The sequence below is a fragment of the Acanthopagrus latus genome, chromosome 6 (genome assembly GCF_904848185.1).
Source record: "Acanthopagrus latus isolate v.2019 chromosome 6, fAcaLat1.1, whole genome shotgun sequence".
NCBI classification, from domain to species: Eukaryota; Metazoa; Chordata; class Actinopteri; order Spariformes; family Sparidae; genus Acanthopagrus; species Acanthopagrus latus.
Window position 1 is genome coordinate 27,144,634 of NC_051044.1, and position 12,205 is coordinate 27,156,838.

Sequence of the window (12,205 nt, forward strand, 5' to 3'; positions counted from 1 at the left end):
TTTTTAAACTCCTTTTCGGGGGGGGCATTTAACAAAACTCTGGTAATAGGCCTAATGACTCATCCAATTGAGCTCATCTTCCAAAACATCAATTAGGCTAAGAGACCCAGCTTGCACTCAGACAGAGCTTCTGCTATCACAATAAATAACAAAACTTTTTTTTTCGGATTCATGCACGAACTAACCGTGTTGTCAGCACCTTCACAGGACAGAAAAGGGTGAATAAAAACATTGCAGATTCTTAGAGATTGCTCCCTCCGTGCCTTTAGCAGTGACAGGTGTTGCTGCTGGACCCTCTGACCCTCAACAATCCAATCTGGAATCGATTTCACCTTCTCAGTGTGGGATAAATTTGCTTGTTGATGGAAATGGAAGAGTTTTAAGGTACACTCTTGAGTCAATAAAACTGAAGACACATGTTTATTGTTCTATACAAAATACCAAAGATTTACTCAAAACTTTTAACAGCTTAAAAAAACACATCAAATGTATCTGCCTCTGTGAACTGTACACAAAGACTGGATTGGACAACCGTATTGCAACAGAAGGTGCCATGTTTTAAAGCTCTAAAATTTATTTCACATATAGAAGAATCATGTTTGACATGACATGACTTACTCGTTGTCTATAAAATGTCACAAAATGGTGATACCCAATCTGACATCTCAAATGCCTCTTTTAGCCACAACCAAACTAATCACTAATAATTACTTGCTCTGTCACAACCCTGCACAAACCAACAACGTCTGCATGTCAGACCAGGCAGGAATAGTGACTTGTCTGACCCCCTACACTGTGTACATGACAGAACTGCACACTGTTTCTCCCTCAGGTTATTTGCCAGATGCCTTTGAACAAACCTCAAATCAGGCCTGATATTTACGCTTGTGTTGCTGTGTGCGTGTGTGTGCCTGTGTGTGTGTGTGAGAGTGTGCGTGTGTGTGTGTGTGTGTGTGTGTGTGTGTGTGTGTGTGTGTGTGTGTGTGTGTGTGTGTGCGCACATGTGTGTGTGCGTCCCTCCCTCTCTCAGGCCCAAAGCAGAGCAAATTGGCGTCCCCTGAAAGAACAACACAGAATCGCAGATAACCGGCGGTGGCAGAGTGAGATCAACATACAGCAGAGTACAGTTAGGAGCAATGGCTGAATACTTTAAGGGTAGAAACCACACTTCCTCTTTAAGCGACTGAGCTGGGTAAAGTGTGTAATAACTGTGTCCATGTAAATGACAGCTGCTGCTGAAGTTGCATCACTTACAGATCTGTACATAGTACTGAAGCTATGGTGCTAAGCCTCAAGACTGGCAATTACAGCATTTGGTAATGATGCTAGAAAGTTTAGCTCCAAAGCTAACCTCTATTATTCTTGTGTTTATAGCTATTTGTTGTCACTCATTCAGTCACTCGAAATCAAGGTGTCTGATGTAAAGGCTGCAGGCTTTTACTGTAAAAACTAGAGTGGCACACAGTAGAGTGTATACCTCCGCCAAGGCCCAACAGTTCCCTTTTGTACTGATTTAGATGCCAGACACTTAAATACACCTGATAGTTTTCGTCCATGCATTTTCCCAACACAAATGTCAAAAAATCTCACAATGTTAAAGAAATTCCAGAATGTGCCCCTTTACTCGGCTCCACACACTACGTAAAATGGGTCTCTTCTGGGCCAAGACCCATCCTTAGAGGATCCATAAAGAAGTTTCTGTGTAATTGGAGATGAGTAAAAACATAACCTCTGTGGTGTAGTGGTTGGTGTCCATTTGGCAATTAATTAATTAATTAATTAATTATCAAATGTGCAGTTCAGATGGGAGTTACGTCTGTTGCTGACAACACGATACCTGACAACACTAAAAGAATGATGTTTATGTATACGATGTTACGTAATTAATGTTGTCAAATGCTTGGTCGGGAAAAGATTGTGGCTTTGGTCAAAATAAGTATGTTAAATATGTAAGTCAAGTTACGTACAGTACAGTCTGGGCTGGATCATCCTTTCTTGTGTGGAGCAAAGTTACTCCAACCCAAACTGTGATGTCTTCTTATTTCCGCCATTCTTAATTTCCCATGATTGCCAGTGGTAACGGAAATATAATTTACTGTGTGTATAACCAATTGCATTGGAAATAATACCAAACAATGAATAAAAAGGTGTTGAAATAAATGGGAAAAAATATGCCAGTGGAAGAAATTAAAATTGTCTGACAGCAAGCTCCATTTCTCTCACCGAAATCATACTTTCAAGGTAATTGTGTCATATCAAATGTAATGAGCTACTTTTGACTGGGAATTAGATAAATATACTTGGTAAGATTGTGATCTTTTGCATGACAATTAAGTTAAGTTTATGTGTTGAGGTTTTGAAACACAGCCACAACCATAGCTCCAGATGGGATGTCATTGCCTGCTTCACCATAACTGTAAAATTTAACAGCTGAAAAAAAGGATTTTCCCATCCGCCCATGATACCTTCACAAATGCTATCAAAACCTCTGCTAGCTTTCTCTAGTCTTTTTGACTACACAGACTATCATGTATTTTGGCATAAACTGTGCATGTCAGAAAGATCATACACATTTACTCTTTGAAGGTCAAGAATTTTGAAAAGATGTAAAACTACTCGAAAAAGATATAAGAGCTGATCAAAAGAAGTGAATCTGTGACAATCAGTCCTGTTGTTGCTGCGGGGAGAGTTATAAGCTGCTGCACTCCGAGTGTATTATTAACTCAACGCTGCCCGGACACGCGGGAGTTGTTTTACAATTTAGGCTTTAACAGATGTGCGTTTTATGTGGCAGGTTCTCCAGAGTTTAGATGCCGCTGTCCACGTAGATGAGGCCGTAAGGCAGGCCATAAAACCTGCCTTTGAAACTTTTGGCGGATTAATGCCATCATGACAGCCAGCGAGCACAGATCTGAACGGCTCACCTTTTTTCTCAGCAAACCCCCATGTTTACTGCTCGGCATCCCACCAGACCGGGACCAGGTGAGGAGTCGTGCCTGCTACATGTTCAGTCCTATCCGGCTAATAAAGTCTGTTCGTGGGTGGTATGAAATGACGTTGCTCACACTTTTAAAGTGAAGAGTTTACCGTATTGTGAATATTGTATTGTATGGTGACAACAAAGGTGTCTGTACTGCAACCACAGTGTACGGTGTAATTACTGGGATTTACAGACCTTCAACTCCCCCCAACCCCACTGCTTTACAAGGTGGAATTCCTGGCAGGGCACGCACACACACACACACACACACACACACACAAACACACCCACACACTCTTTTGTACTGTCTTAAAACACACTCTCTCTTTAACATTTACTGACATGCTCAGTTTTGTTAATTTTCATCATCATCATCATAATCATCATTTTCTTTTCTCCGTAGGACCTGAAGACATTTTTTGTCAAACAATCTTAAGGCGCCACACTCCTTTTTCTCAGTGACCTGTGCTGACTTTGATGCCTCCTCCTGGGCCAGGCAGGAAGGCGTGCTGAGTGAGCTCTCTGCTGGCTGTATCCAGACCCAGCCTCTTACACAATACAGCCAGGCCGGCCCTGCAGCAGGCCAACCCCTCCTCCTCAATAACCCACTTCCCATTCTTGATCAAACCTGGAGGATTGTAGTGTGAGGGTGGAGATGAGAAAGATGGGAGGAGGTGTGTGTGTGTGTGTGTGTGTGTGGAGGGGGGGGGGGGGACGGCACATCCTGCGTGAAACCGCATCCTGAACAAGCATCGCTGCATCTCACTGTAAATAAATACTCTCTCCTCCGCGCAGCTTCCGTCAACTGTCACCGCCTTGGCTCCCAATCACCTTCAAGTCCAAACAGGAAAGTGCAGGGAGGCGAGGGAGATGGCAGATATGAGCTTTAATTTGCTTCTCGCTGCACTTTAGCCCGGGTGCACACCGCTTCCTATTCTCCTGCTCTGACCAGCTGCCCCGGCTTCGTTCCAGACCCTGAGTCCTTCCTGTCACCTTTCATTACCACATTATCCAGGAGGAGGCTCCCTGCGTAGCTGGGAAATCACCATTTGGTGATACTCCCCCCCCCCCGCCCTCCATTTATGTAGTATTGTCTGAGACATTCAAAGCCACGCGCGACGTCCTCAAAGGAGTGCTGCTGCCTTGTTACCTGCTAATCCCCTGGTGCATTATCACAGGAGATGCAACTGAACAACAGAGCATGACGAAGGCAACAACTGAGACATGACAAGCTCTCAGTCTGTAAACTGCTTTGTGTTGCAAGACTCCCATCAGACCGGCTTCAACATGTGAATGTCTATTATTTGATTAAGTGTTAAAGCCTGCATGTTGGGATGACAAACCAACCTGTGTAGTATTATCTTCTCTTTCTTTTTTCTGTAAGGCATTACAGTAAGCATTTTGCAACCAACTGTAACAAATACAGTTTCACATGATATCATTATTTTATGATGGAATGTGTCTGATGACAGACACAATGAGGATGAGAAAATAGATTTATGTGAGAGCAGCTCCACTTAATATTTATCCTGTTGTCCTATTTCCTATTTCAACTTTGAGAATGCAGGCCCTGAGTCCTCCAGCACTTCTTGCATTGTTTTATTACACTTGACTGAGCTGAGCTGAAAATTGCATGCAGCTGCTGACTGCAGCACATCAGTGTATGGCCCAGGCTTCGCATTGCCCACCAGGCTTGAAAAATCATTCAGTAACTGATCTGTCAAGATTGGGAGCCACATCCATACCTTCTGTATGGCTGCTTGTGTGTAGTACAGAAATTGAATGGTCACTGAAATCGAGATGGTCACATAAAAACTTGTATAGTTAATACTCAGAGGACGCCATACAGGAGCATACAAACTGTACATACATACTGTAGCTCCACCTCCTCCAGAAGAAAATTAATTAACTTAAAGGAGACCGATTATGCGTCATAGTTTCTTTTTCCTTTCATTTGGTGATTACTATGTGTTTTTTTCACGTAAAAGATCTTGAAAGTTTAGAAGGTCAAAGTCGGCACCAACAGAGGCTCCTCCCGCCTACAGAAAAACTATGTTCTTGAAAACAGCTCATCAGTTGTTCCACTTTTAAGTTTGTGAGTTTGTGACATCACACTACATGACCATGTCACGTAATTAGTGCTGCAGCTATCTTGGCATGTGAGAATTGATTTAGCATGGCTGCTCAGCTGTTTTAAGCGGTGCTGGGTCAGGCATGGGAGAGCTGAATCCAAGGACACTGGGTATTCAGGAGGGGGGTCTTAACAGAGACAGGAGCTAAAACAGTGTGTTTCAGACAGATGCAGCACTGGAGTATGAGACAACTGATGTGTTTTCTGAGCATTGGAGCATGTAAACCTGTTCTAGTAGTAACCCACAATAAAATTGTGAACCTGCAAATCAGCATAATATGACTCCTTTAAAGGCTGTTCTTAACACAAAGTAGACAAGCCAAGTGATATCTATCTTTTTAATAAAAAACTAAGATTTGATGTCCTCACATTTTTCCTGGTGCTATCAAACATGGTATCAAATATTTATATTTTTCAAGGTATCGTAACATTCGAAATCCCAGTATTGTGACAAGACTAGCACACACTTGGTCTCTCTTCTGATACATATTTCATTGTTTTCACTGATAAATTGCATGAGTCAGCCAGGATTAAGATGAGGACAGCCCTCGTACTGAACTGTGTAATCCGTACACAAAACCTTTGTTAAAAAAGCAGAACTATTTGGTTTCCGGGCAATTTGCTGCTTTAACAGTGATGACATTCTACATGCAAAGGATGCAACACGAGACCACTTCAATTCAAAGCCATAAAAACAATGATATGAGAATAAAGGATGAAGGAAGTAAGTCTAAGCTAAATTAACCTCGCAGTTAAGCATTCTGTGTACAACAAAACAAGAGTTGTTTCAGTAAAGAAGCTCCTCACTGTTTGAAACAGGAAGAGCTGATAACTGTTATTATTTTCTAACCAAATTGGCAGTTAAGATAGGAGCTTCATGCAAACTCATTCATGGGAATGTTGTGCAGGAGAGACATAAAGTAACAGATATAAAGCCAAAGATTTAGTGCCATCTGTCCGTAGTCTTGCATTTTACATCTTATCAGAAATCAGCTGAATGTGATTAAGCGAGTTCCTCATGTATCAGGTCTCTCTCTCTCTCGCTCCAGCTCCAGCAGTGTTAAGCGAGCCATTCTGCAGAGCTGTTACATTTGTGTTCAGTTGTGCCATCTTGATCAGGCGCTTACAGACGCCCTCCTCTTTGCCTGAGGAGAAGGCTCACTGGCCAGACGCATTACTTTAAAAGAGCAGCATCTCACTGAGCATGTCACAACCTGCCCAGGGGGGAGCGTGAGTGTCTGCAGGCTTGGGTGTGTTTATGTTTTATCCTCAGGACCCCTGATTGTTGTTCATTTCCTGTACAAAGGCAAAATAAGCACATAAAGGCCAAAGTGTGCTCTTCCCCAGCCTTCACCCACATCACAGCACTTTTCCGCACAAGTGGCTGCCGCAGATAATTATACAATTAAAACAATTTTCCGCATCTATCAGTCAGACTGATCTAATTCACCATTCGAATGACACTAATGGAGCAAAGCCCCTTACTCTCTCCTTCCCCCAGCGAAGCCTTTTCCTCTGTATCACACAACGCAGCAAAAGCCATCTGCAGGAGAGGGAAACAGAGAGGCGAGAGGAATGGTGTTGTATTTGTTCAGCAGGATGTTGGTGAATAAAGTTAAGACCCAGCAGTTTTCATTACGACCCGTAGTGCGGCGAGGAAATAGGGAGGTTCATTTGATTGTTGGTTCAAATTAACCCTTGGGTAAAGAAGAAAGACGAAAAAGAGTGACCCTCTTATTTTCTGAGACAACACTCCCCTCAACCCACGCTGACATTAATAATTCATCATGACAAAATACATTAACAGGGAGGCTGAATGTGAAAAAAAAAGAGGCGCTGAACGTGACTGAACAACAGTCACATTAAAGCTGGGTTCAGACAGCAGTGTGCGGAAAATGAAAGTGTAATCTTTCATCGTTTAAATGAGCTGGAACTAAAAATGTACACAATTTACAACTGTGTGTCCAGTGTCTGGTCTGAAGAGAAGCCTGTGCCATTTAGACAGACCCACGCAGGGTGTGAACAACACAGGGAGGATTTAGCTAAACCTTGACCTGGATATCCTGCATCTCCGTCCACCCAGTGTGCATGAGGAACACAGATAGGAACCCCTCCTACACAAGTTCAAGGGAAATGCTCGCATGCCGTGGCTCTGTCCTTCCCCAACCAGCTCCACCAAGTACAATGGCAGCAAGGAGGTTTTATGTTTATGAGCTATCCTGATGGGGATACACATATCCATTAGATATGAGTCCGCCTATGGAGGGGGTCTAGTATTAACCCACAAGCAAGTGCCCCATCAGCAGAGAGGAAAAAGCTGCCTTTTATGGCAACAGATCACAGACTCAAGCCATTGGCCACAAAGCCCACAAATGAGGCGTTAAGTGTAGTGGAGAAAGAGGAGCAGGGAGATATGACCCTCTCCTCATTCATGCATGAATCTGCCCTCTGCCTCCGTCTTTTTCCTCTCCAACACTCCTCCCACAAAAAAAAAAAAAGATCAAACCATGCCCAACAACAGTCATGACAAAATAACAACCGTCACCTGCAGCAGAATTCATCAAAGCATTGGTAATGTTGCAGCCCTGCAATGTAATTTTTTTATAATTGAATATTAATTCTTCTACAATATTTAGAGAGATTCCATAATGGATGTTTTCTGTAATTAATTGCCAGACAGAGGCAGGGCCAGTGCAGCAGAGTTAAAAAACACAACCTGACACTGAGATTGGGAAATAAGAGTGCAGAGAGGGGCCTGCTGGGAAGGTTTCATCATCGCGCCTGACCCCCCCTGCTGCTGGCAATGGCAGGGAGGAGATAGACTCCTCTTCACAGTCAGAGATTTAATTGCACGCAGATTCCATTACCTCTGCACAAATGTCACATTCTCTTCTGATCAGGGGGCACGGCAGCCACTGGCAGCATGGCTGGCGAGCTGCCAGACCATAGTGCAGAAATTGTTCAGCCAATCAGGGCTCCCGGGGCAGACAGAGGTGAGGAGAGGGACAGAAAGACTTGAGTACGCCAAAGATATTAAAAAACAAAGGAGAGTCACGAACACAAAGCTGCTGACGGTGCAACATTCAGGTAGAGGGCAATATGCTGGATGCTAACAGATGTTAACGGTCTAATTGATTTCAGGTGTTTAATCAACTTATTTGTATATTATTATTTGTATTATTATTATTGTTGTTGTTGTTGTTGTTGTTGTTGTTATCATTAGTAGTAGTAGTAGTAGTAGTATTACTATCAGTATAAAAAAAAATTATACAATTCAAGTTGGCAGAGGTTGGAAAATATAGGTGTATTATATTTCTATATAAGATCATACTATTGTATCACAATACTGAGACGACAAAACGAAATCAGGCGGTTTAATATGAAATTCATTTCATACTGCATGAAAGCAAACAATTTAACTTTCTGGAGAAAGACAGATCTCGTCTCTGTTTTTGATCTCCAGTTGGGCCTGAGCTTCCAACCCAAAGCATCAGTATTTGACGATATGGGGATGAGACTTAACAATCCACCATCTTTCGCCTAAAGATCCATGTTGTTGCTTTAATAGTTTCAAACACTCAAAACCTCCTCTTTTCTGCATTTACAAAAAAGAGACTATTATTATTGCATTTTACACTCATGACAGAATCATCTGAGCTCGTCATGCACTTTGAGACCGAAGAATGTCTAGCATTCTGAATGATTAAAAACTTTTATATATATATATATATATATATATATATATATATATATATATATATATATATATATATATATATATATATATATATATATATATAAATGCATATTTTTTTAAAAAAGGCAAAGCTTTCCATTTTAATACAGTTAACAGGGCTGCAAATGCCAAATAATCCACAATTTTCTTGATTAATCCATTAACTGGTCTACAGCATAGCAAAAACTGTCAATCATGTATCAAGAGCCCAAGGACATGTCCTAATATGTCTTATTTTTGTCCTACCAACAAAAAAACCCATAGATATACAATTTACTTTCACAGAAGACAATGAAAACCAGAAAATATTGACATAGGAGTCAATGACAGACTGATTGATTGATTGATTGATTGATTGATTGATTGATTGATTGATTGATTGATTGATTGATTGATTGATTGATTGATTGATTGATTGATTGATTCTGGAGATATTCTCCAATTACTAGTCAATAGACAATGACCTTAATATCACAAAATGTTGTACGGAGGTGAAAGTTTTAGACAGAAATCTTTCAGTTCAAACACTGAAATTGTCTGAAAATGTATTTTATTTATTTGTTTATTTAACTGTAGTTAAAGATTCTGGTGTGAGTGGTGAGTATGTCTCTTACCATACTATACAATACTTACACTATAATTATCAGACAGGTAGTTACGAACAAGCTAGGTAGTTAAAATGACAGCGCTAAAACCATATTATTGTTTAAAGCATATTAATCTAATAGGACTGAATGTGGACCTCCGTGATGAGGGGTTTGCGAAGCAGCCCTGATTGGCTCTGCTGACTTTCAACTGGGAAAACAGCCATTCAGCAGAGCAGTCCCAAGCCTTTTTGAATCGCTGGCAAAATCAGACATGTGGGCAGCAATTCAGAGGCCTGGAACCAGTCCACACAGATACAGTCCTCAAGTGTAATTCATATAAAACAACTGCAATACTGGTCAGTAAAATCGCAATTAGATATTTTCTCCAAAATATTCCACCCTATTCTGGACTATTTGTGTCTTTTCACATCCACGCTCAGTGAACTAAACTATTAGCCTGATGAAAAGCTTGGAATACATCTGTGGGCTCTGATTCAAGCTAATTAAGGCCTGATATGAGTAAGTCAGACCTAACACTGTTTTGGAGTCACTTCGCAGAAAAACAGCACACACATTACTGCATGAAATAAGAGATGGGACGGTGGGAGGACTGCCACATACCCTGATCACTGGTGCAGGACAGACTGGCACTCCATTCCTCCAATCAGAACTCGGATCACAGTCTGGAGGGCAGGACCACGGGGTTTCACAGAGGACACTGACAGAGAAAGAGGCAGAGAAAGAGAGAGAAGGAAGGAAGGGGAAAGATAAAACTATTACAAACAGGAAGTGAAAGGTGGGGAAAGCCCCTAGCCTAGTCCAATGAGCCCACATGTACAGAAATGACATAAGGCAGGCAAAAGTAAAAGTGATCATCAGCCACAAGTGTTTGATATGTTATGACACACGGATTCCTGCTGGCATGTCCTGGCCTACATGCATATCAAGGCACCTTTCATATCTGAACATGCAGATAAGCAGCGATGACGGACACATGATGTTAAACGTGTTTGTATCAAAGTCACTGGTTTCTGTGGTTCACGTCACAGTTTCCCTCTATTAACGTGTCAGAGCTCTTTTAAAAACACCCACACTAAAAAGTGCTGCATTGATTTTTATATAGCTGTACGTGTTCTCAATCATAGAAGATAGACCTTAGCAGACTCTGAGGACATGATGTAAATAATTGTAAAAGAAAATCTGTATGTTTAAAAGGCAAAATATATATATATATATATATATATATATATATATATATATATATATATATATATATATATATATATATATATATATATATATATATATTTATATATATATATATATATATATATATATATATTTATATATATAAATATAAATATATATATATATATATATATAAATATAAATATATATATATATATATAAATATAAATATATATATATATATATATATATATATATATATATATATATATATATATATATATATATATATATTTGTAATTTATTTATTTTTAAATCAGACTTGCTAAATTTCTGACTAGTGAAAATGTTTAGCTGCACTTTTTGGGCCATGAAAAAAAAAAACACTCACAGTCTGGAACCATGATTAGATGTGTACCAATACCATTTCCAATTTCTACCATATTAATTAAGATAACTGAACTTCATGTATCAGCCAACATGATACCAGTGTGTTGCAAAAATTATACACTTACACAATACATTGTAATTTTTTAACAGCTATATACTATTAGCCCAGTACAGATGTTATTCTTATGGATGTAATTGACATATTAATGTAGTTGTCTGCTGTCTGTGGATATTTTTGTTACTTATAAAATCTGCTACAGGTGCTTTGGATGTTGCTGGGAAGTAATGGTCCCATTTCTGATGAAAATATTAAGTATTATCAAATCGGTACACAGACGTGTGTGGATATTAATCTAAATAAAATAGTTGGCACCCATACTTTGATATTTGTTTCCACTGCCAACAGGATTTACAAGTTGTACAAATACATAACATATTGAGTTCCACAATGTGAGGGGGAAAAAAGCCATTTTAGGCACATTACAGATACCACATTACATAAATTCAATTACAACAAGCTAAGAAAATAAACATGATGAGATATTTAGTCCAAAAAGGTAATTTAGAGTCTGATTGCTCAGAAGAATGCAATCTCATTAATACAGTGACCTACAGGCCCTGCAGTGTTCTCTGCCTCAGTAAAACAAAAACACTTATTTGTAATATAATTTTTTACATAAATGATGCATGACTTTTACCACTACAAAAACATGCTAAACAAGCTGGACATTGTGTTTATTCAGAAACCTGGTCTGGAGCTTCAAAAGCATTCATCTGTAGCCAGATAAACAAGTGGAAAGATGCTAATGACTTCCAGATACAGTTCAGATCATGCAAATGAGGCAGCAGAATGGATGGCTTCTGGTTTTGTCCCTGTCACAGGAGTCATGGCTGCATGTGTGGCTTGTTGCCCTGTGATATATATGTGTACCACTTTGCTGTTTAATGTGGCTGTGTCTCCAGCAGCACAGTAAAGCAATTCAGCTCCCAGTTAATTGGCCTGTTCTGTGAGGGAGCGTGTCAAAAAACCAAATGTATAACTCTGTTTCTGTGTGCAGTCGTGTAGCTCTCCGACCAGACACAACAAACCACAGCCCCGACGTCCCAACTCCTCATAATTCACCAGTGTGGAATTCAACTAACCCCATTAGTGCAGCCGTTGTTTCCACAGCCGGGCCACATTCCTGGGCCTG

General features: G+C 40.2%; 1 protein-coding gene across 6 annotated transcripts in view; it reads right to left on the reverse strand.

Annotated features, from left to right (window-relative positions):
* The window catches only part of foxp1b (forkhead box P1b), a 168,126-nt gene that overhangs the window by 135,126 nt on the left and 20,795 nt on the right, over positions 1 to 12,205 (reverse strand). For all 6 annotated transcript variants that reach the window (XM_037099779.1, XM_037099780.1, XM_037099785.1 and 3 more), the window contains exon 2: positions 10,056 to 10,152. The gene's annotated coding sequence lies outside the window, so the exon portion shown is untranslated. The remainder of the gene's footprint in view (positions 1 to 10,055; positions 10,153 to 12,205) is intronic.